General features: G+C 40.2%; 1 long non-coding RNA gene across 16 annotated transcripts in view; it reads left to right on the top strand.

The window, feature by feature from the left end:
• Positions 1-25,111, top strand: part of LOC135329337 (uncharacterized) — a 130,459-nt gene that overhangs the window by 27,707 nt on the left and 77,641 nt on the right. For 10 of the 16 annotated variants that reach the window (XR_010390726.1, XR_010390717.1, XR_010390720.1 and 7 more), the window contains exons 2-3: positions 882-1,008; positions 11,818-12,027. This is a non-coding gene — a long non-coding RNA (uncharacterized LOC135329337). Of the gene's footprint in view, positions 1-881; positions 1,009-1,249; positions 1,378-11,817; positions 12,028-13,465; positions 13,673-25,111 lie in introns of those variants that run through there. The other 6 variants (XR_010390722.1, XR_010390721.1, XR_010390719.1 and 3 more) reach the window with 3 other exon arrangements.

Here is a 25,111-nt window from a genome sequence, read left to right as displayed (position 1 = left end):
TGCATGCTCAGCTGGCAATTTATTCATAGTACTTTGATATTTCTTTTTTTTTTTGTCTTCGTACATGCTGTAGTTTTAGGGCATTGTCTATACAAAACTGAAAGAACATTTGAGATTTAAATATATATTTAAAGTGTTTATTTTCTTACTTCCTCAAAATATATATATTGCATGAATATTTTAATGTAGGTAGATATTAACAAGCCTGTTTACTTTGACAACTAATTCAACAGTGTTATGTAATAAAGACTTATTTGTGGCAATGAATTTGAAATACATAGTGTGAATATTCATAATGCAGATGAAGGTTCTGCTTCTCTGGGAAAGCCCGTAACATTGCATGTACCTGAGAGTCCAGCCGCAACAGCTTGGAATTTGAATATTCAATGCTGTAATGCACTGTTTGCAAAGGATATTTACAGAATGGTTGAGAAATAATTTTTAATCATGCATTTTGAGAAATCATTCAACCTGTCTGAAAAGGGAGACAAAACTTCATACAAATTTTGCTAGGACTAAGCAAGGCCTATTTTTTGATTGGCTAGCCTTATGGGAAAAACAGATGTCTGTCTAGTAATGTATGGGAAACGAATGCTTGTGAGGAAACCACTAACAAAACTTTTTTGTGTGATGGGATTAAAAAAAAAAAAAAAAGAAAGAGATAAGATCTCTATCATGATCTGCTGTAGCTGGTCTTGAGCCAAGCATCCAGTTGACTGTTATCTAGTAACAGGCCAGGAAAAATCTCTCTCATTGCTTTTAGAGTATTTGGGAAAACTTTCCCCAAAGTAGCTTAATGTGAGGATATTCCACTCTGAGAAGAAGTGTGGTTTTTATTTGATGTCCCCCTAAAATGCAGTTTGTCCTCTTATCTTCACCAGCTGCTCCAGAATCCTCTGCTTTGGAAAACAAGACTGTTGTCTTATCCCAATCAAATCAGTTATTTCAGTCGTGTTGGGGCAATGTGAAAATGAGGTGGCAGCAGAGTCCAGGAAAAAAAGGGAGCTGGTGAGTTCTACATAAATTATACTAGACTTACTCTTATCAAATGCTTGAAGGTGCTTGATTTGACTCAGAGTCAAAAGTTGGCCTTAAAATTAAACAAAACACTACTGCAAAGCCAGTAGTAAATTCAAAGCACACCAAGAGCGAGAGCCAAGGAGCTGATGAAATGCAAGGTAATCTTCAGAACAGGATACTGGCTCCATGAGCTCATCCAGGCTCCGGCTGCCGGGGTGCGTGTGTGTGTGATTCCTGCCCGAGGCTGGCTGGGCGATGTGCTTTGGTGAGGGGAGCCTGAGGAAGGAAGGAAGAGAGGAGGGGAGCGGGAATGTGTATGAAACATCAAACCACTAAAACCATCTTTGATCTCTGAGGGTAAGAAAAGAGCACTTACGGTGAAAGGCTGAGAGCGGGGAAAACTGTCCAGCTGAACTATTTGTAAGCTGAATTGCAGGACCCCGGATAAGCAGCCATAGTAGTTAGGGTTACATAGTTAGTTACTTTTTTTTTTTAATAACTATTGAACAAATGTACTACTGGTTGATGGACGTTGTTTTATAAACTTCCAAACTGCCATCATGAATTATTTTTCTGTTTTCCTTCTGTTTCATTAGTTACCAAATCTGGTGCATTTGGGGAACTTGCAGAAAACCCAATTGCACAACTAAAGTTGATTGGGTATGTTTTCAGTCTTGGATAATTTGTGCCATTATGTATCATTACCTGGTCTTTACAAAGAAATTTTAATTTTCTTTGATCATTTGAAGCCGTTTTCCAGAAAAGCTTCCTTGCTTGTCTTGTTAGATTCTTTGTGGTTGCTGTGTGTGTGAGCTGTATTATGTATAACAGCACATACGGTGTGTTGAGACTGACATAATTCCAGGGCCATGCCACCATGCGATATGTAGAAAGGGAATTAGGGATGAGCATATTGTTTATTGCCAAGGAAAGAAAGTCCGAGTTCCTACCTAAAAGCTGTAGTTCCTGACATCCTGGCCACTCCTTGAAAGCCCCAAACCAGGAGACAGAGCACTGGGTGGGGTGGCCAGTAAAGGGTAAAGGCTGGCCTTTCCCATGGCAGTGCAGAGTATATTCTCCAGAAGCATAAGAAGGGCCAGGAAAGCTCCATCTGAACCTCTTGTTTCTACATGGTCTTCTCCTCTCTCTTTCATTCCCCCACGTCTGAATATATTCTCCCCTCTGGCAGCCATATCAAGAGCATAACATTTATTTTGAAACACTGGGCTTCAGTCTGAGGTTGAGATGTGCTTTGTGCATGCAATAGCAAGAGGTTGGCTGTGTAGCTGCTGCCTCTTTCCCATTCCTCTCCCCTGCCCTTGGCAGGCCAAGAAGAGCCAGAGAGATGCGCCCCGACAGGCGCTACGCTGCCCTTCCTCCTCCTGGGAAGCCCTCAAGCCCTGCAGTCCTCAACACAGAGGGAAATTTCTGCGAAGACAGGGGGTGGCAGGAGCAAGAATGAAGAAGGCAACAGGCTGACGTTGTACCTGGAGTGAAAAGGTGCTGGGAGGGCCAGGAGATGGCAGGTCGGAGGGGGGCAGTGGGGACCATGGGGATGGGACTGGCTGTGCTGGAGCTAGCCTACCCCAGCTGGGCCTGGGGACAGCACTGAGGCGGGATGCAAGCTCCTGGGGCCCCCCTCAGTGCCTTTCAGGTGCCCAGGTGGGTGAGTGGTGCCTGGAAGGTGTGCACATCTTGCCACGTAATGCTGGCGAACGAGTGGATCCAGGGCCGTGGATTATCCAAGGCAGCTTGCATTGAATTTGACAAAACTGAATTTGGTGGTGATGGCAGATAAGGGCCTGGAGGGAGCAGGCGGGAATTTCAGGATGTGTAGCGGAGTCATGAGACATCTCTTGCTCCGGCACTAATGCTTTTCTCCCAAGGGATGGGACGCTGTCCGAGGCCACTGTCTGCTCTGGTTTGCTCCTCCAGAGGCTTACCTCTATTGCCTTTCTCACCGTGGCTGTGCAGGCCTCTCCCAGCGAGATGCTAACCCTGTTCTCACTTCCCCCCATGAGCTGCAGCATCTTTTTACTGTGAAACTCCTGGGCTTTCACTGCATATAGGAACAAGAAGACGGAGGGAGAGCGAAGCCCTATAAATCTTAAGCCAGGCAGGTAGCTTCCCTTTCTGGTAAGGGCGAGAGGGCTGGCTGCTGAGGCGTTTCGCTGTGCAGTCCTTCCTTCAGGAACAGCAACAAGCCCTGTTCTCCAGGCCCTCGTCGTAAGCAAAGCGGGGAGCAAAGGCCTTGCCTCTGCCAATTTGCCTCTGGAGCCCTTTTCCGCAATTTTGGAGTTGCTTCTCTGCATACACAGCGTAGGCTGCTAGGTTTAAAGTCAGCCCTGGGACGGCTCTGTAACAGGCTGATGCAGTACTTTCCCCTCTTGACTGTTCCCAAAGAGCTGAACAAGTGGCACAATATCATGCTGTTTTGGAGCACAATCCCCTTAGGTTGACAAGACCAAATCGTGTTGTCCACTGCAGGGAAGTGCTATGGATATTAGCAGTGGCGGTGTGGGAGGTAGGGTGAATTGTAGGCCTTTGGGGGAGACGCTGCTTAGTGCCTGCCTTGCTGTTATTTCACTGGCAGTACCAGACTCTCTTGCATTTTCAGTTATGAGAACATACCTGTATTTCCAGAGAGAGAAAAAACAACGGTCACTATAGATCAGCTTTACAGTAAGCTGCTTCTGATTCACTCAAAAAAATGTTGTTAACTTAAATAATGTTATAGAGAAAGTCTATATGAATGTTTTCATTCTTCCTTCTATTGGTTTCTGTATATTGTATTGGTGCGATAAGGTAGAAGAGATTACACATTGCAGTAGTGCGGGAGATTGAATCCTTCACAGTTCTATGCAAAATGTTGCCCTGTGGCATTTCAGCACAACACAGTGCAGCTTGTTACCCTTAAACTATGGTTTTGATTCAGTGTTCCTACCTAAATGTGCCTCCCTCTTCCTGGAAAGTTAAGTGGTCTGAGTCCAGGTGGGACTATGTATATACTGCAGGCTGTAATGTTCCTTCATATCTTCTCAGAAAGACTTTTCTGCTTGAGCTGCAGGAGGTGGCTGTTATTCACAGGCTTTTTACCTTCGCTCCTTTGAAGAAGTGTAGAACTGGATGATGGATTTTTTTTTAAATAGAAAGCAAATCAAACTACTGTTATAACAAAAGATAATGCCTTTTTTGTTTACTGCAACCACAAAGTGCATAAGGCTAAGTTGTCCTAATGTAATGACTCGACTAAGAGGACGTTAGAGCTCCTCTTGTCTGGAACGCGAAGATTTCCTTCATGTCAGTCTAACTTGTTCAAATTGCAGCTGTAGCTTGGTTCTGTCCTGCTGTTTTGCTCTACAGCTGAAATTCTTGCGCTGCTGACACTAGGGGATGCCTGAGACTGTGCTTTGTCCCCTGGCAGAGCCGCTCTGCTGCAAAGGGTCAGCCCTTGCCTTATCTGGAAGGACAGTCTCAGTTTCCTTTGAACTCACACCTTTCTTACAGTAACAAAGAAACTTACTGCTTTAGGAAAATTATGGCACCTTTGTTTCCTTTTCGTTAGCTTCTCTGTACCTAGGATTTTTGTGGGCAGTGTGCCAAGACAGCGCTGTCTTTTTACAACAAAAGGTAAACTTGTTATTTTGACTCCTTTGGCATAAAAGGGATTTGCATAAAGACAGTTTGTGTTTTCTGGTTCTCGCAAGTCTGGAGACTTAAAAAGGAACTTTTTTGGTTCTGTTGGTACCCATTCCTGACAGTGCAGATGTATGTGTGAGGAGATGATGCAAAAAGATGGATTTAAAAAAGAAAAGAAAAGAAAAGAATTAGGGACTTATTAGAGATGTCATTCAACTATGTAGCTCCTGGTTTCTTTTTATGTTTTTTTTTTTTTTTCAAAAAATTGCATATTAGAAAAGCAGCTATCACACTGAGGAGAAGAGTTAGGGCTATTTCAAGCATATTAATTCACTGTTTCTTGCCAGTGGGATACTGAGGGGGAGAGGGGGCTGGGGGTTTACAGTGGCTAGACAGACCATTAAATTGGTATTAAACACTTTTCCATATGAAGGAAGTCCCCTTCTGCCAAAAATTCAGGAGCAGGGGGATCAGTTTCAATGCAAGTACTGCTGAGATGGGGCTAGATAAACTTTGAAAAATTAAGAGGTCGCTGGGGTCAGGGTGCAGGCTTCAGAGCCCGTCTGGCTGGCTTCCTTATAGACTCTTGGAGAGCTGGCACACCAGAGCAGCATGACGTCCTGCATAAACATTTGATCCTCCTGACCATTTTTTTCCGTGGTATTAACTTGCTTAACAGAAAAAAATATATATAAAAATTGACCAAAGCTGTTTTATATCAATTTTCACCGTGCAGAGCCACAAAGATTCCTGTGTTGTGTCCAAAACAAAAGGGAGGGCAAAGGGAGAAAGAGTGGGTTGCCAAACTGCTTGTGTAGACTCACAAACTTTGCTCAAGTTCCTAAAATAGCAGCAGAATGCGACAGAGGACTCCTGATAAAACACACCGCTGTTGATTTTTAGCTGGATAATCCAGTGGAAAAGATAAATATTATAAACCCTACAAATATAGAAAGATTGAAAATAATGCTAAGGGATTGGTTTAAAACCCCAAATCAAAGAATTGTTGAAGGGTTGGCTTAAATCTCCAAAGCAAAGAGTCCAGAGTGCACCACAGTCAGGATGGAGGCCAGGAGAGAGACATCCTTGGTTGGACAGGGGGAGCTGGCACTGCTTGGTGAAGGGCACAGATACTGCTTTGTATTGCTTTTCTGTGCTCCTTGGACCTGGCTTTGGGACCATAAGCCGGTGCCCAACAACTAGAAGAGTTCCAGGCCTGCCTGAACTGTGTGTCGTCCTCTTCAAAGGCCCCTGGAAACCACTTTGAGAGGACTGCTGGTGCACGGTGCAGTCATGCTGTCTGTTTGGAAATTGATATGACTAAGGGTAGTAACATCTTGGCTACTGAGTAGGGTGGAGCTGAAGCCTTGACTGGCTGGATATGTTTCACTTTCCTGGTAGCCAAAAAGAATTAAGGATTTGGCCCATAATTTATATTAAGAACGTGTCTTTTGCCTGGCTTGACTTTCATTCACTGAAAAACAATGTTTAAACTTCAAAATACTGATCTCAGTTCAGTAAGAACAAACAAACAGAAAATCTTTGCTGTGCTGTCATAAACTTCCCTTTTTATATGCTGGAGTTTTGGTTATGCTTTAATACAGACCCTAGATTCTGGAACTGAGCTAATGACGTTCCTCTTCTGAGCCTGACTGTGAGAGAGTTCATTCCTTCACATTCCTGTATATAAATCAGTGCAAACTTGGATCACACTCTGCACAGGGATCCACCATTGCAGAGCCTTGTGCTGGAGGTAGCACTGCTGATCTGCTGGGTAAGTTGCATGGTATATTTGCACTAGCAGATGGTATTGTAGTAGCAGAGCTTTGCACCAGGAGAGAATTTGGAGCCATTAAGCACTCAGTGAAGCAGCTCAATAGTCTGCACTGTTCATATAGAATCACGATGACTTGTAAAATCTTTACGCAACAAACCAGCATTGTTTTCTATTTTAAATCTGGAAATGATTTTATCATAAACATAACTCCATTTGCAGAGCCATTTTGTTGTTTCTGCAAAGCAGCGGCTTAGAGCTATATGACCTTTTCTGGAAGCCCTCAAGGGCCAGATGCTATGACCCTGTGACTATAATGTGACCGAAATGCAATTCTGCTCCCATAGCTGCATGACAAACAATTTGGTCATAAAGTGTGTATGCGCATACAGGTAAGGGTACAGGGCTGACAGCTCTCTGCAGACGCATACTTTTCATTTGACCAAAATGTGCTTTGGGGGTGATGGGTTCACATCTGGAAGCATATGCGTTCCTGCCATAAGGCTGGAGGAAAATTCATTATCCTTTGGCAATGTTTGTATTTTCATCACACCAAACACCCCGACCTGGTCATCTGAAAAAAGAGGGATTTTCCAAGTGATCTTCCAAGGTGATATGACCACTGATGAGATATTAGTAAGGAAGAGACCCCAATGACATAGAAGACCAGTGAGTGCAGCATGTAAGGGGAGATCAAGAACAAATGACACAACAAAGGCAACCAGAAAAGATTTAATATGTTATACTAAAAGCTGAAAATAACCAAAGAAGATAAGAGAACCTGCAGCACAGGTGGGGGAAGGTAGAGCTTGAAGAAAAGAGCAGTAGAGACCACAGAAATGACCATAGTCTATTTTTATTTCAACCACTTACAGGAAGGTGATGAGTCACCTCTTCCAGAGCTCTCTGATTTATTAGTGAGGTGAGTCTCCTGCTGTGGAAATGAGATCCAGGAGACCTGCCGAAGAGGGAGGAAGAGTATGCGCAGACATCTTTGTAAACTCTGCGAAAGGGAAGAGGAGGAGGAGGAGTTGGCTGGGGGGAAAGAACATACTAGGGACACAGAAGGCAGGAGAGAGAGCGAGTTAAGCTGTTCCTCAGAAAGGTGAAAACTACAAAGATGATGGCAGAATTTGTGATATGGAAGGGATGCAGGTAAATGAAGCATTCTGAATTTTACATTTATTTTTAGGGATGCTGAGTGCAGAAAATGTCTCTCTTGAAACTATACTGCTCTAGTAGGTCACTGGAAGGTCATCTGTCCAATAAGTCACAGAGCTATGTTAATTTGTTCCACATTGGGCCTGAAGCCTACAATTAGGTGAGAGAGAATTTTATGGAGACTTCTTTACTAAAGTAAAGCTCTGCTATTCAGGTCAGGTCACTTGCGTGCTCTTTCTGGACCTGACCAGCAGTCCTCTCTGAGAGCTTGGGAACCATTTGGTAGAAAGATGTTGTTGAAATGCCTATTAGTTCTTCTATAAGGTTTTGCTTTTTAAAAAGGTAGGGTTTTTTAATGAAAACCTTCCCACTTGAAAATGTTCTGATACATTGTAACTGAAAGCAAAGACCATCAAAAAGGTGAAGCACTTCTAACCAAAACGTAATGTGCAGAACTACATGTATTTATGTGTCTGTCTATTGTTGGCCCCACTGGAGAAAAGGACAGGTTACTTAGAGGCAACAGACCTCCTTACTTAGCTAAAGTGCTTGAGGCTTCCAGCTGAAGTATCTTTATAGGTAGATGTGTGGGTGTTGTTACAAGTGCAGACTAAGCAGTACACTAGGATAAAGTTCTCTGTAAAATACAGTCTTTAATTATATAGCTGTAGGTCAGACTGAGTATCTGCTTCATGTTCCATCCACCTTGTCAAGCATCCATTCTGACTGTAAAAATTCAGTGTCTAAAGCTGGTGTTTACAGAAACCCACAGAAAACTAACTGGTAAAACATGTTTTCAGTCCTGACTAAGGCACCTGAGCCCAAATACTTTGCGTTCGCTGAAGCTGGTTTCCATTCAGTTTTGCAGATCAGGCATCCTTATCTCCTTAGCTTAGCTTAGATAAAACATTCATCATCTTCATGTTAATATTTGTTATGTGGATGCATTTTATTTTTTTCCTTATTTCCTTCTTTTCTTGAATAATCCTCAATTTCTTGGTAGCCTTAATTTGAATCATTTAAAATTTATTATTTCAGCTTCCAAAGATGATTATTCTGCATTGAGTAAACAACCTTAGCTATGTACTTGCTGACATTCCTCCATAATAACTCTCTGCCCCTATTTTATCGCTTATGGAATTGCTTTCTAATCCTTTTCATGGGTCTTTTTTTTAAATTGCCTTCTTATATAATAGATAATAACATTTGTTATAAAATGAAAGTAAAACCAATTAAATCTGCCTTATTGTACTTACGAAAGATTGATGTGTGTAAAGTCTAACAGCTTATTTGCGGATGTTAATCTAAAAGTGCCCTGCAATAACATTCTGTTGTGTTCTGGGAACTAGCTGTAATAGAGAAGCCACTGCCTGCAGAGATGCTGAACTAAATTAAAGTATTGTGTGCTGGTATTCTAGCATCTGCCTCATACGTTAATCTCTGGAAAATGCTTGAAAATACCCTAAAGTAGCAGCCATTTCTTTGTTTAAGTTTGAAAGCTTTTTGTATCTGTTCTCATTAATGCTATAGTGCAGAAGATTCACTGTTCAGTAAATGAATTGAACAGAAGCTTCTGCAAACGAAGAACAGATTGCATTTTTCCCATTTCTGTCTCCATTATATTTCTGATGTTTGTAAAGGGTTTAAGTCTGAGCTCTTGAGACCTAGGTTTTACTATACTCGCTTCAACACATGTGTTCCCTGCCAAGAAAGGAGCAAAATAGTTAGAATTAAATGAATACTGCAAAAATTTAAATATTATACTGTCTGAATGATTAAGGATTTCTTGACCTTTCAGTCTTTCTATAGTCTTTCTCTTGAGTGATACTTATATGTAAGAGACTCTAAGTGTATACTTTCCCTGAAAGATAGGTTTTGAAAATGCCACATCTTCATTGCCAAGTCTCTCGTTTTACTCCTCCCTTATAACATTTTCATTCATCCGGCCCTGGATCTGAAACAATACCATGTGATTTACAATTGTACATGACATAAATAGTTGAAGCTGTAAGAGTAGCGAGTAGTAAACAAACAGACTGTAGGCAGTAATATATTTTAATACAGGATTTTTATGCATGAATAATCCATGAGTTTATAAAAATTAATCTGCTTATAGACACTTTAGGAATAGAAGAATAATTTAATTCCCTAAATGAGTTATCTGCTCCTGCTTCAAAAACAATCCCAAGAAAAAGAATAGCTGTGATGTACAGACTTGCCAAAGTTAGCAGTTGCTATTTCAGAAAATAAAATATGGGTTCATGAGAACGGGGTCTGCAAACAGAGTGTGTACCTCCTAGAGCACTTCCCCAGCAGCTGCTCGGTGTCCTACAGCCCTGGGCAAGCTGCTGCAGCTGGGCTGGGCGGAAAGGTTACTGCTTCCAACTGTGTGTCCCTGTCGCCTGGTTGGACAGAGGTGACTTGAATCTGAATGTCCTGTGTGCAGCAGGGGTGTCCGGGCAATCAGTGCAGAGTGTATTAAGGTCTTCTATTATCTGAAGAGACCAACATCTGTTTGTAAATCTAGCATGAAAGAATGCAAATGTTTCATAAATAATGACTGATTTATGATTTCTGAGACTTTCTCTTAATTGTTTCTCTTCAGCCAAAAATATTTGTTGAATTTGAAGCAAATTATATCTGTAGTTTCTGACTTATTTGAAAATTATTTGTATAGCTAAGAGGGTCATTTCTTCCTCTAAACCAAAAAAAAAAAAAAAAAAAAAATCTGTCAACTCCCTTCCCATCTGAGCTCTCTTTTGCTTCTGATGCAGCTTTCTTTTATGGTTGGTAGCAAGCTCTATATGCCTTTCACATGAGTTCTTGTGTACTTAACGGTACTTGGAAGGAGCTCTCTTAAGATAAATTAATATCTTTGAGTGCTTGCAGTAAGAAAGGCCCTTTACTCGTGTTAAGTAGGAACAGTCAAAGCTAGTTTTAGAATGCTTACAAAGGAAACAATTGGAAATGGGAAGTCAGAACAGGATTGTGAATAGAAAATAATGAAGGGGTTAGGAGAGTGTGGTAGTGCTTCAAACTGAGGTTCCTTATGTGTATTTAATTAAGAGTCAATAAAGTAGGATTTAAATGTACATAAACTGAATGCTGTAGAACCTTGTTAATTTGCACGTTAATAATTTGCAGATTTTATAATTCATGAAAATGAAAAAAGTAGAAGTTTCCTTCTGCCTCCTAGCAATGGTTTAAAACCAGAGGCTATTGTGAAATTGCCCATTATTAACACTTAGTTTCTTTGGCAAGTATACCGGAAAGCGGTGGCTAGTGTATATGACTGCATTATAAAGGATTAAGACTGGATCACAGTTACTAAAATGAAGTATATTTTACAGTGCATTATTTTTGCATTCCTACTTGTTCACATGGCACCGAGTGTAGCTCCCAAAGATTTTCACTAATTTGGAGTGTGTCATAATTAAGCACTTGTGCCAGGTCACAGATGCAATGGTTTGCAATAGCTCTCGGGCATTAAAAAGACAAACCACCACCACCAACAGCCCAGAAGCCTGGTCACAGAAGCATCTGAAAGTGCTTGGAAATCCCTTGAGCTTGTTCAGGTTTTTTCTTTTGGAGGTTTTTGTCAGTTGTGAGGTGCGGCAGGAGCTCACTGCTGTCACTGTTGCGCTTCATGGTGTCGGCGGGAAAATTCACGGCATTCACGCGTTGCTACGGGCTAAGGAACTGAGAACAAACTGTTTTAGGTCAGTGTGAATTTTTCTAAAGTGAATCCTTATCAGTCAACTCTTGTCCATTTTTTTTCTATAAATTTAGGTCTTTCAGGATGGTTTCATTGCCCACTCTGATTTTGTGCAGTATATCCAGATCAAGTTGTTCAGTGATGCAATTTAATCTCTCTTCCTTTAGGTTTATTTACAGGTAGGGTAAATTCAATTTAACGTCACTCTGTCTGACACTACAGTTGGCCGTAAATTATTACTCGACTATAAGTTATTCTATTGTTACATGTAATATTTTCAGCTTTCCTTTGGTAACAGAGTTCATACAGAATCTAGTAAAGATATTATTAAAATCTAGAGAAATTCTAAACATCCTTCATCCCTTTGATTAATTCATTTGGTAATTAAATTGAGATATTAAATATATTTTTACTTATGAACTCATCATTTCTGAACGGAAATATAGATCATTGCAGATGATTGTTAGTCACCACAGTGACAACTATAACATTTTTCTTTCAATTCCAGTCATGTGAATTGACCTTGAGATGCAGCACCAGAATGAGTGACCTTGAGATGCAGCCAAATCAGAAAAAAGAGAAAATCACAATGTGACTGTATCAGATGAAGATGTCCCAGTCTGCATTAATCCTGCTCTAGTTACCTGGAAACTGTCTATCCAGTTGTATGTGAAAACCTGGAGCACGTGTCACTGAGCCAAATTCCATCATCTGCCAGGTAATTACAGTTCGTGTTATCTTCAGCAAGGAGTTGCCCATGTAAAACTATGGGCAGAGTATTCCCATTTGTATTTGTTCTCCGGTGGTGTATTTGTTTAATCAAAAATGCTTACCTGCAGCTTTCATTTCTCAGCTAAAAGGCCTGTAGCAAGGTGGAGGAGCTGTCATTTGCATTGTGATTCCAATTAAACTGAGATTAGCATGAACTTACGTTCAGTAGCTGACGTTTAATGTATGTCAGATGAAATGGTACTTCGAAAAACTGACTCCAAGGATTGTTAGGACATTTCTTGTCTGCATCCTACAATGTGATAAAACTGCAGTAATACTGTGTGATTAATAGTGTTAGTTTTATTTTATGCTGTACCTTCCTGGCACAGAAAACTAATCAGATCACCCTTTAAGGCAAAACTTTAAAAAAACCCAAAAACTTCAAAGAGCACACAAGATAAACGCTCCCTAACTAAACCTAACTGTTGTGGGGAAAATAGCAAGGATGCTATTTATGTGATAGGGTAGATTATTTTTCTGCTTTATTTTATTTTGCCTTTGGTTTGAAACAAGTCATCTCTTAGGAATAGCACTAAACCAAAAGCCTTCAGAGTTTGGAATAGTGTGGCTTGCATTGCATCATCATCATAATAAAAATTAAGGATCTCAGCTATGACAGGTGTTGCAGGGATTGGTCAACTCCAGATCATTCACTGAAGTCTGTCTTTTTTTTTTTTTTAGTATTGGTCTTTTGAGCAAATATAGGTTACTACAGTTCCATTACACCTGCAGTGCTAAAGCTCTAGCAAGAAAGCAATAGGCCCTGGCAACTTTAATGCATACCTTTTGGATGGTCAGTGTTTCTAAAAACATATCTCATGTTACACGCTTGCCAAGGCTCATTTGAGCAGAAATTGGTTTGCTTGTTTTGTAGAAGCATTTTCCCCCAAAACAAGAGGAGAACAGTTCATCTTGTCAAGAAGCTTTTTTCTGCTATTTCTGTTGCAAATGATGCTTTTTCCCTTCACCACCTACCTTTGCTTCGTACCATGTCCTGCAAGGAAGTCTTGCTAATGCCAAGTGGCAGCAGGAAGCTGTTTGAGAATGGAGAGGTGCCCTGAGAAATGCTGTAATCTCACCAGCCCAAGCATTAGGGATTCACTGCAGCACTCCCTGGCAGAGAGTAGATGAGCAATAAGACAAAAGCACTCTTCTGGCAAGGAACTTCTCAAGGATATAATTAGTAAAGGTGACATAAGAGAATAACAGGTATGAAAACATATGAAATTAAATGGAGCTAAATACACAAACCTGCTCTCGCTGTTGGTCACTGTTAGTGACTTTAAAGCAAGCACAACCGGGCAGCATCCAGTTCATTTTATTTAACAGGTGAACCATACGGCAAATGCAATTTCCACAATTTTCCAAAAATATTCTTTTGCCAGTTGGTGTGGAAAAGGGGCCCTTTCTGTCCTTGGGGGCTTGTGTCTCCTGAAGTTCAGCCTTCAGCAGCTACTTGGGAACTTCTGCCACAACTGAGAGCACTGTCTGCTCAGGCAAACCACTTTGCTTGGCCAGCAATTTTCTAGCACTCCCCTGGGATGGTGCTGGGAACTACCTTCATGCTTCAGTTTTAAGGCATGGCTAACAAGGTAATTATTTTTTATTTTTACATAAATGTGTGTGTGGGGGGGTGGGTATGTATATACACATTTTACTACAGTAGGTGTTCAGCTAATTTTATTATTTTTATTATAATTTACAATTTAACTTGTACATCTTAAAAATGTGTGGAATTCCTCATAATAGTCAAGATTCTTTTCAGTCTATTTTTTAATGTTTTTTAAATTGTATCACCTCACTGGTAACTATCAGTAACTGAAGATTTATGAGGTTTGTTCTTTTTGGTTTTAATGTAAATTTTTCTGCTAGGATTAAGCTTGAAATACATTACTTCATGTTGTTACCTATTAGTTGCATTCATGGGTAAATTAAAGTGTCTCGTTCCCTGTCACTGATTTTTCAAATGCTAGCAATTAAAATTGCAGAAGCATTTTTAATGCATAAGATTAAACAGATGTTGGTGGACACATCAGCTTTAGACACAAATTTGGCAGGTAAATTTTAATTTAGAATGACTGATTCTATATAACTTGTTAATTTTAGTTTTACTCACCTTTCAGGTGTGCTTAAAAGGAAGATAGATTATGAAAATGTTTACCACAATTTATTGGCATGTATCCCTAAAACAGGAACACTTGAGAAAAGAAGCTATTCATCTGGAGACGTGTGTAATGGCTGATATCAAAAGCTGTTCACCTGTCCTTTAAGACCATAACCTGAGAGCTATTACTAAGTTATTAGCTGAAATGACTCTCTCTTTTTCTCCTGTAGTCTAGCTACTTTGGGTTTTGTCTGTAGTTAACTTTGAAGCACATTCCTTATCTGATCAATGACTTATTTTATATGGTCCTGAAACTCACTGCTGTCTTGAAAGTCTTCGCACCCCTTCTCTGATGTTGCTACCTTGGAGTGATTTTCCTAATTACAGCACACTTTTTGAGGCACATTGCATCTTGTGACCTGCCAGACGCAGTCCTCAGAGTCTCGGTAGGTGGAGAGCAGCCAGATGTAATTTTGCAGCTGCCTTGTGAAAGTCCCAGTGGCTGAGACCCTGGTGCAGGTAGTGCTCACAGATAAATCCAACCTTGCAGAATTCTTACAGGGCCCATCCTGAGCCTTGACACGTTCCCAGATTCCTGAGGATGATGGGTGCACCCTCTCTGAGGAATGTGCTTGCGTATGGCCTTTAGGGACTATAAGAGGAACTTGAATCTGTCCCAAGGATGCAGAAAATACTGTTTTCTTGGTTTAAATCCATAATTCCTGTAAATTATCATTCACTCAAATACGTTTTTAAATATGTACAGATATTTTTGTATCTTTCTTGCACAAAGAAAGCTCTTTCTTTAAAAATTATTTCCAACAAGTTAATCATTATTTTGTTAATCACCTCTGAAACTTTCAATCCGGCACACAATTGAATGGATTAATCTGAAAGTGATATACAGAAATAAATCCATCAGAAAACAAAATGTTACTTCCTGATTTGTGGTGTTTGTCCATAAGAAGCAACATGTGCAAATATGCTGTTTGCCACTCTTGACTGGACTCGGTTTATAAGGCTTTATACTGTACTGTATTTGCTTAACTTCAATTTTCTCTCCAATCCAGACCCTCTAACCCATGAGCGTAGAAGGAAAAAATTGTTTTAAGCCATTTTATGCTCATCTAAATACAGGCCAAGCCTCATTCTGGTATAAAAACGGAGCTGATCACAAGCTGCTCCAGTGTATTCCTAGCTGTTTGAGAGGTGGTTCAAATGCTGAAGTTTTGGGTTTTGCCATACCAATAACCCGACAAGGACTAGCAAAATGCAGGTCTAGTACCATGACGTGTGTTTTCTCTGCCCTTGGGGAATTTTGCTAGAAGAGTTGAAGCTTGTCCGAAAACTGTTTCACGCTGTTGGAACAGTTTAAAGCGGCTTCCTAAAAGTGAGTCGAGTCTGTTGTGTCCAACCACAGATGCTTGCACTCCTTTCTTCTGAACTCCATGAATTCACAGCTGAGTCTTAACCTGACAAAGTATATTGGAACAGGGTCCTTTTGCCTCACATCATTTGCCGTTCCACCCAATTTAGCCTACCAGCATATGTGCCAATGTCAGTGTTGTCAGAAGGGATATCCTCTGCTCAGCACCAAAGCGTCCTAGGGAATCTCACAGACAAATGATGTATGTGTTTCTTCCCAGAAAATTTCAAAACTGACTATGAATAATACAGAGTGTGTGGAGAGCGTCTGTTTGATGTAGTGGAAATGGCAATTAGCTGGGAGCTGGAAGTTAGGACTTCTTAGGCTGTACCTCTGACGGGATAGGTGTGACCTGCTGTTTTACTCTCAGGAAGTTGCTTTGCTTGGTGCATCTGTTTCAGCTCCTGTTCTCCCCGCCCCCTCGACTGTAAGGTGTTTGTACCAGGGTGATCTTTTTCTATATTGATAATAACCTGATAGGTGGACCTGTCCTCCACTAGACCTGGTGGGATTTTCTGTACTACGGTTAAAATAATTTTAAAAAAGGGCTTTGGAAAATATGATGTAAAATGTACAGTTAAAACAGTTCACTTGCATGTTTCCTCAAATTTGTGCATCTCTCTGATTAAAACGTAGGTTTGTATTTCAATATCAAAGTTAAACCCAGCGAAATCCCATGTTCTTTTCCATGTTTCCCTCTCTTCCTTTTCAAAGTTCCTTAGAACATACTTAAATTCCCTCCATCCTTTTGCCTTTCTTATATGCCATTAAATTTATGGATTACTCTTATTTTTACAAGGAAGAAATTCACCTAGGGTGTTCCTGGGGTGAGGGCAGTTCTTTGGGGCTTTTTCTGTCAGTTGCCCACGTTCAGCCTTTCTCTCCTGTCAGGAAAGTGGACAACAGCTCCATCGGGTGCCTGGGAAAGCGAGGAGCCTGGTGTCCTGAAGAGAGTAGCTGTATTTGGGTAGGGGCACCCATCTCGGGGTGCCTCGGCAACGTGAGAATTTTATTCTGAGCTGTCTGATGAGGTCCTTCAGTGATTTCTTACTGAATACACATTTAATTTCCCTTTCAACTGTCTGGTACATTTAACAGTTGGAATCAGGTTTCTTTCATTCAACTCAGTCCAATCAAAGGTGGCATCTGTCTCGTCTTCCTAGTCTTATTGTCTTAACAGTAAATTCACATACCTTTGACACTGAGCTTTATGCTCATGGCTTTACTTTTGCCTGTTCAGACTATCATCTCAAAAAAAAAAAAAAACCCAAAAACCCCAAAAAACCCTCATTATGTTTGTGAGAACACTTGCTTTCTTAAGCTGTTTGAAACTAATTTTATCAGGCTATTTCTCCAGAGGGTTTCTGATCTCATCTTTTATTAAACTCTGTCTGACCTCACTTGTCAACAAAGGTCAGACGTATTAGCTTATAGTTCCCTAGCTTGTCTTGTGCTAAGGGGCACTGCCTATTTGGTGCTACTCTCCTGTTCAGGGAGCTACTCTTCTTCCAGCCATAGTTTCTTCTGCTTCTTTTTAAGGAAGGAAGGTAGAAATCAATCCACCTCCAGAGTTCAGCTTGGCTTACTGGTAATACACAAGCATGATCTGCTCTGGGCTGTTTGCTGCTGCCTTTAGTCTTCCCTTTACCCCTTCTCTCAGTGCGCAGCCCTACTACCCACTGCCAGACTCGAGGGTGCCAGTTAAAAAGGTCCTGTTGCCCCTTTATCTTACATGAGAAATTACAGAAGTGTATCTTAGACATTCAGAAAGCTGCATGTTACTCCTTGACATCAGTGCTGGATCAGAGCCCCAGGTGTTGGTGGTCTCTGGATGCTGGCTTTACCAGTAGCAGTTCAAAGCCCCTGATTCTCTCACCCCTGCCACGTTAGCAAGGTGGGATCCGTCTGTCTTTGTTCTCCTCGTGCTTTCTGCCAGATGGGGCATTTTTCACTTCCTTCTGTGAGGTGTTCTGCTGGGTTGCTGGACTTCGGAGAAGAGCTACAAGGAGGGCCTTAAAGGTGAGAGAGTTTCAGCAGCGAGTGAAATGCTTCCTGTGTGACCTTAATGTGCTAAGGTGTTCTGGATGCAGTTAATTACTACGTTTAAACTCGTTTTGGATCAAGGAATGCAAGACAGGAGAAAAAAAGAATGGAGAAAAGGAGAAAGAAAGGAAAAAAAGAAAAGAACTCTAATTTTCTGTACCTCTCGGCCTATGCCTTTACTGCTCTGCTGCATCTCTTGTTAACCTCTTTTTTAAAAACACAGGAAGGGTTTGATTGTTCTCAAATATGGACTATTGTTTGACCGATTGTCCTTTATTGTTGTGTGTTTCTAAATGCCATCTTTTTGCCGGGCTTCAAAATCTCCTCTGGCATGTTCACAATGAGTATTTGTGCGTAGGCTGAATTTTTACCTTGTGATTTTTGACCCAGTCTGCATTGGTTCTTACCTACTTTTTATAGGAAGCATATGTATTAAGCTTGGTTGTGAGCTGTGGACCAAAATGGAACACTTAAACTTGACATTTTTCTGTAGAGTTTTGTTTGGTTGGGTTTTCCTGTTTTTTCTTTTTTTTGCTTAGTCAAAGCAAGTCTCTGAGATAATTGCGTGATGTGTCTGTCCTCATTTTCAATCACAATATGGATCTAAGAAGAAGCAGCTTCTTCATACTTTGCTGCAGCTCTCATCCTAGCTGAGTCCATGTGTAACTAGGTATGCAAATACCTGCTTGCTGCTTCAGCTTCATTTCAGACAAGTTTGGAAGGTAATTTGTTTCTTGTTGAGAATTTAGGATGCCATATCACTTCTTTGAATAAAACAGCACCTGTAATTGTATGAGTCCATGTTCACCCAGCATTTCAGTATCTTCTCCTGGAAGATCTGTTCCTATCTTAGGAATCAGTCAGCCATCCATCCTTCTTGATATCAGGGCTAGCAGTTCATTTATCTCTGTCCATTCTGTCAGTAATGTACAGGTAGCTGCTCCTTGACCCTCATCTGATCCCCGAGTCTGTCCATACAGCAAACGTGTGTTACTGTGTCACTGCTGTTGAAGGGCTTTTTCCTTTTTTGTAGTCTCTGCACCCCACCTCCCCCCAGTTTATCATTCTTGTTGTCTCAGGTTAACTCCATAATCTTTACTGTTACCTTTTTTTTTTTTTACTTTCTTCTATATCTACCTCTTAGTTATGCCCTCTTCTGGCTATCTTTCTCCCTTTCCCTTCTGCTGCTGTATTTATTGATGAATGGCTCATCTCGTCCCAGGCCTCATAATCAGTGCTTCTCTTCTTGTTCCCTTGCTGAGAACTTGAAAAATGTACTTTGCAAAATATGTGGGGATAAGACATTTTGTGCACTTCAGGGCAAACTAGAGGCAAAAATCCCATCATCTTTTTAAAAAGTGCACATCTAATATATAGTACAGCACCATGAAAACTGGTGCCCGTGCCTCTGTTCCTCATTTAGGTCATGAATTGTCTGTGATTGTATATGGTTACTGTTGCATCAGTGGGAGGATTTTTATCTTCTCCTCCTTTCTTTTTAACAGCTCTTACCCTCTGTCTTGCAGGTAAGACAAGTAATCGTTCTACTATATTTAATTCAGAGGCAAAGTCCTCACTGCCTCAACTGGACATAGGATCAGTCCAAAGAGTTCTCTCTTTCTGAGCTTTCCTTTCCCCAGTTGGGAGGGAGGAAGGCTGTGTGTACTGTACAACAGCATGGGTGGGGTATTGGCATGTCTGCAGTTCTTGGAAACGCCAGCCAGGCAATTGTCACATGCTGTCACTAAAAATTGCATTTCTGTGGGTTCAAAAACCAAAATAGCCCCTTTCCCCCAGCCTCCCAACATGAGTCAGATACAGAAATCACATCAGTGCCTCCTTTTTAAGGCATAGTGTAAAAACACAATAGGAGCAAAAGTCCAAGTCTGCAAAGAGTTACCACAATGTATTTATCCACTTCTCTGTGTTTTTTCTTGTAGTTTTGCATTATCCTTTATCAAATCTGTTGTAGCATCCCACTTGACTAGCTGTTAAGCTCTGAAGTGGCTTTCCAGTTTCTATGCATTTCATTACCTAACCAGGCAAACAAAACTCCACTGTAGGTTATTAAGGTATGCTTTGAGTTTGCATATGGTGAGCTGTGCTTCTTGCTGTGTGGATACTGCACTGAGCAAATGCTTTTATCTTTTATTAAGAAGCTAAATGAAAAATTCTGTTCTAAGTTATGGAGGATGAGGATTAGCAAATAGGATGGGGTTGCCTCTATTTCATGCTGCTGTTGAATGAGTGAAAGGAAGATAGTGGGAAAACATGGTGAGTGGCCCTGTGATCCCAAACCTGAGGTGGTCACCAGCAACTGGCAGGATCTGGATGATTATAGGAAGCTTAAAGGAAGTAGCTGGCCAAAAAGTCATAGCCCTATGTGATTCTTCAACTTTGCCTAGTGCTCAATCCCACTGAACTCTTGAGAGAGGAGGTTTCAAGTGCTCCTCCAGTTTCTCATAGCTGTGGCCTGAAGCAGAGGATAAAGGATTATGTTCCCGTGCTGCTAGATTTTCGTGGCTTGCTTTAGCTGCGGTCCATTACTTACACCATCCTCTTGCAGCATTAGTTCAAAAGGCATTTGAGAGGCTGGGAAAGTTACTGTTTGTTTTCCCCTGCTGCTGTGATGGCCAAGGAGGTAACACAACTGTTATTCTTCTTTCCCATTTTTTCTCTTTTTTCATTCTGTTGGTTTTTCAATAAGATTATGGGTTTTACTCTTGAGAGCAAAGCAAGCAATAAAACTGTTCAATGATAGCTGTAATGGGGATGGAATCCTCCTCAGGAGAAGAAAAATTTTGCTGCATTTCATAATAATCATCTTGCTTCTTTGTATGATTTTACTGTGAGGTTAGGGAATCCCTGTCCCTCCAGCAACATATTATGATGACCAAGAGGCCACCATCTTTTGTTCACGGGTTTTCTTTCCTGTTGATCATATCTAAAAATGACAACTGACCTCTCATGGTGTTTGTTTATATGTAACATGCTTGGATGACAAACTGTCAGCTTTCTCTGAAATGTATGTTAAGCTCTAACACTACTCTTTGGCACGCTATCATCTCAAGGACTAAGTTGTGGGATTGCTTGTACTTCTGCAATGTATCGGACAATCTGATCTCTGCTAAACTGCCAACTGCAGTACAGGGCATGTGTAATGCACAGACATCAGTAATATGCATATATTATTTTTAGAAATCTATTCTATTTATCTTAATTTTTGCTGATTTCATTGCAGTTTTATAATTAAGCCTGGTTCTGAAATTGTGGGGAAAAAATGTCCTATGTACTGGGCAGTTGGATACTGTGACATGTTTGAAAATGCTGCTGCAATGACAGCTGTGTTACACATTGCTTCTGTATGTCAATATAACGTATAGTGTCTTGGGATCCTGAATCCACAGATTATTTGATCCAATTGAGTGGACTGGCTCATTCAGTTGATAGCATTTATTATGTCATGACCTATCTGTGACTTCTAATTTAAACGTTATTGGTCTAATTGCCTTGAATGGCTCTATCTGTCAAGTCAATGAAAACTTGTGAGATTTGCCTGCTTTATTTGTATGTCATGACCTAATTCTTTCTATTAAAAAAAGCGCACACAGGTAGTACAGCAGTCATACAGTATATTTAGATCTCTCTACTGGAGCCTTTTCAGTTTAAATGCTGAATAGTTAGTAAGGGTACTTAAAGGGACTAATGCATTGTAAAGTCAAGCACTCAAAAGTTAGGAAGCATCACATTCAAAGTCTCTGTGTGCAGACAGGCATCCACTAGGGCTTTCAGAAAGGTCTAAAGAAGTAAGAGGCATAGCTTCTGTTGTACTGTATAACAACCAGGACCTAAACCATTAGGTACTTTTGAAAATCTGGCCAGGCACTGATCTGTATTTCTGGATATCTAAATAATTTCAAAAATAATTATGGTAGGTGGGCAGCCTGTATTTCACTCGCAATCAATGAGACTTAGCTAGGGGTGTTTTTGTATCGCAGCGTTAAGTTAAAAATCATTCTGAAGTATCAGGCCTCTTGTCACAAAAGCTGGTTTTGTTTAGTTGTCGAGGGGATTTTCTCTAGCATGTAAACCTGAAAAAAAAAGTTTATTGGAGCTATTCAAAGTGTATGAAGTTCTAAATTTGTTTTGCAGAAGTGAGGCATGTAGGTGCAGAACTGTCAGGCATGTAAAGTTCTTAAGAACAGAAAAAGCAGGTGCTCTTTGCTTTCGAATGATTAATCTGAATCCAAAATTATTATTTTTTTGTGGCTAAGCATGCATTTCTCTCATTCTTCAATACTGAGCCAAATCTTTACTCTTTATATGTGTCATTAAAACCCTCTCAAAGCATTTCTGGTAGCTTTGCACAATGTTATTTTCAGGAATTGCTCAAAGGTAAACTTGCACAGTAATGTAACTTGGCGTTATAAAGTGAGTAATTAAGAAAGGAGAAAAGAGCTGTATTAACATGCTGTCACTGAAGTTATCACTCTCATAATTGTTTGGTTTGAAATTATATCTAGTTTAATCTGAAAATAGTACTGAAAAGCTGTGGCTTTTTAATCTGTCTTTTGTTTGGGGAAAAATCGTGATTTATTTGACATGATTCATTTTCATCTATGCTTTTCTAGGTTTTTTTGGCTAATGTTTGAATGAGCCACTGACATGTGCAGCTAGAGACATTAATATGGAAGATAACATCGTCCATTTTAAAAGGAAAAACTGAAGATAGAGTTGAAAGCTTGCTGTTCCAAAGTGTACAGTTGTGCAATGCATTTAACTGTATTATTACTGTAGTCTTAGTTGTGTCTGAACTGTTCAGAATTCTTTGGGCTGCAGATCCATTCTGAGGTGCTAAGGCAGATAATAGCGCTCTGCATTTTACTATTCGGGGTTGTTTCAAATGAAACGCCCGTGCAGAGACCTGCGCCCTCTGAAGATTGAAGAGCTCAAATATGGAGAGACTGACCTTGAGTCTCCTGTGCCAAAATTCCCTTCTTCTCTCACTGCTGTGCTTTGCTGCATAAACTACCTTGTGGAAAATCCTATAATTAAAGATAGTAATGGGAGGAATAGTAAGACTTTAAATTTCATGCCAGGTAATTCCTAGCCCATGTGTGTTATGATGATTAATTCCTTTGTTTCAAGGAACAAACTACTTTTAGTAAATGGGAGGGGAAAAAATCAATCATAACAGTACATTTTCCATCTGTCAGATATATCTCTGATTCTCATCTGTTGCTGGAATTAAAATTCTGACCAATTTCAACTTCAATCCATGGGGTTTAGGAAGAAATACTTCAAGCAATTAATGAAGTATAATTTTTTCCTAGTCTGTTGTGCAATAGTAGGAATGCAACTAACTTGCTTAACTTAAAAGCATAAGGTCACATATTTAACTTTTCTCTGATAATTTTAGTTCATAGGTTCTTCTTAGTTTTGCTCTCTCTCCTTTTATATTTCTATATAGGTGACGACAAGTGGATGAAGCATGCTGAGATACTACAGCAGCAGGGGTCTAGAGGAATATGTGGGAATAGTCTCATTTAGAGTTCAGATGACTGCCCGTCGTCTTAACCTTTGTCAAGTTTTGCCTTCAGTTACAGATCTACTCACTATCATCTGTATCTTTGCAATTGTTCTGTGGAGGTGATTTTAAAATGCTATTCTCTGGCAAAAGAGCATGATAAATCACAAATTACTGAGCATAGTATATGCCAAAATGTGTATTCCTCTTGGCATTACCAAAGAGCTGGGAGATGCTATGTTTGTGTTCTGCAGGCTTTTAAATATCAGAAATGAATTTGTTTCATACTTGAGTGGAATCAAGTCTTTGAAAAGTTTCACTTAAAGCACTTGATGGCTTGGCCAGAGTGCTTACGTGGCTGAGGACTTTCTATCCTAGTCAGACTTGGACTTTCCCTGTACAGGTGGGTGGCTTAAACATCCTGGCTCTTGGCTGATAGGGTTTTAATCTTTCTCTGCATTTCTGCTGCGACTGTTCCACTCTCAAAATAAATTCAGTCAGTAGCTCAGCCTTGGCTTCCCACCTGCGAGGTGAGTGCGCTAGCTGCCTGGTTTCTATAGTTGGATCACTGTCTTTTAGTGAATATTGGCTTATTTGTGCAAAGTAGAACATTCTACCAGAAAATATTGCACCAAACTCATATGAAAGAGTCTGAGTCCAGTAAAGCAGAGGCTTGAAACTCTTCCTTCCATCTAGACCAAACGATCTCTTCTGGACTTTGTGCTGAAATGAATGTTCTCATGAAAAAGCCTGGGCCTAGACCTAGGAATTTCCTTTCAGGATTGATACACCACACAAATAGCTTTGCTTACTAGTCAAAACATAATGTCAAATGAGAAGAATAAAAAAGGCAATGTTTATCTTGCTTGCACTTAATGCTTTCTTTATGAGATATTGCCAAGATGGTAATACAGGGGATTGTTTTGTCTTATTGTATCAGTGAAACACTGAGATGTATAATGGGCAAAAATACGTGATTTTGTGGCACCTAATGTATCTGCATCACATCCTGTTTGAACACCGATAAATTGAAAACGTTGAGTAATTTGCCTCAGAAGGGGCTGTGATCCTCAGAAGTCATTGGTCCTGGAACCAATGTTTTTATTTCTTATATTGCCGAATAATTTTCCCCATATGTAAATGGAGGGAAATGATAATTTTCTAAATGAATTCACAGTTTAGAACTGCAAAGTGTTGTACTTCTACTTGAACACTTAAAAAAAAAATTGCTATAGACGACTTCATTGTGTTTAAGTTAGTCTAACAGTATCCATAAGCATTAGGTTAATATTGCTTGGTTATACAAAGCAGCTGAATATGATCAGTCAGTGGGAAATATAATAGAAAAATGTTCTGGTTTGTAGGTTCTGGTTTAGGTGACTTTCAGGTGTTTCCACTAGTCCTTTTAAGTGTAATCTCGATATATTTTCTGTGACAAAAAAGTCTCTTTATTCTCATTTGCAGTTTGTTTTTGGTAAAGGCTGTCTCCTCATTTTAAATAGCCTTTTTTCTCATACTTCCTTAAAATTGGTGTTTTAAGCAGTTGCTGTTCACAGTCATGGTGGCAAAAACATTTAAGAACTATCGATGCAAAGTGGGAACAGCCTGAGCTTGGTTTTGTCACATTGTTCCAAAATTACTGTAGTTTCAGGCTCTTGAATGGATATGTGCTGTAGCAAGAGAAGAAAAGACTTGCACTCATTTTTTAAATCTTTTTTGTAGAATCTTGTACCAAATGCTGCAGGAGTGAGTGTGATGAATACAGTGGATAGCACAGCCTGCTGTTGTAATCAGCTCACAAAAATCATTGTTTGCAGAATGAAGCTGTTTAACTTGTACAATTTATAGTTCTGTTGATCCAGTACATTGCAGCTTTTTTCCCTTACCAAACTAATATCTGGGTTCAAATGTTCACTGTAATGTCAAGGTCT

This window comes from Dromaius novaehollandiae, chromosome 10 (genome assembly GCF_036370855.1).
Source record: "Dromaius novaehollandiae isolate bDroNov1 chromosome 10, bDroNov1.hap1, whole genome shotgun sequence".
Taxonomy (NCBI): domain Eukaryota; kingdom Metazoa; phylum Chordata; class Aves; order Casuariiformes; family Dromaiidae; genus Dromaius; species Dromaius novaehollandiae.
Note: the sequence above shows the minus strand (reverse complement) of the source record. Positions and strands in the feature narration are given on the sequence as shown.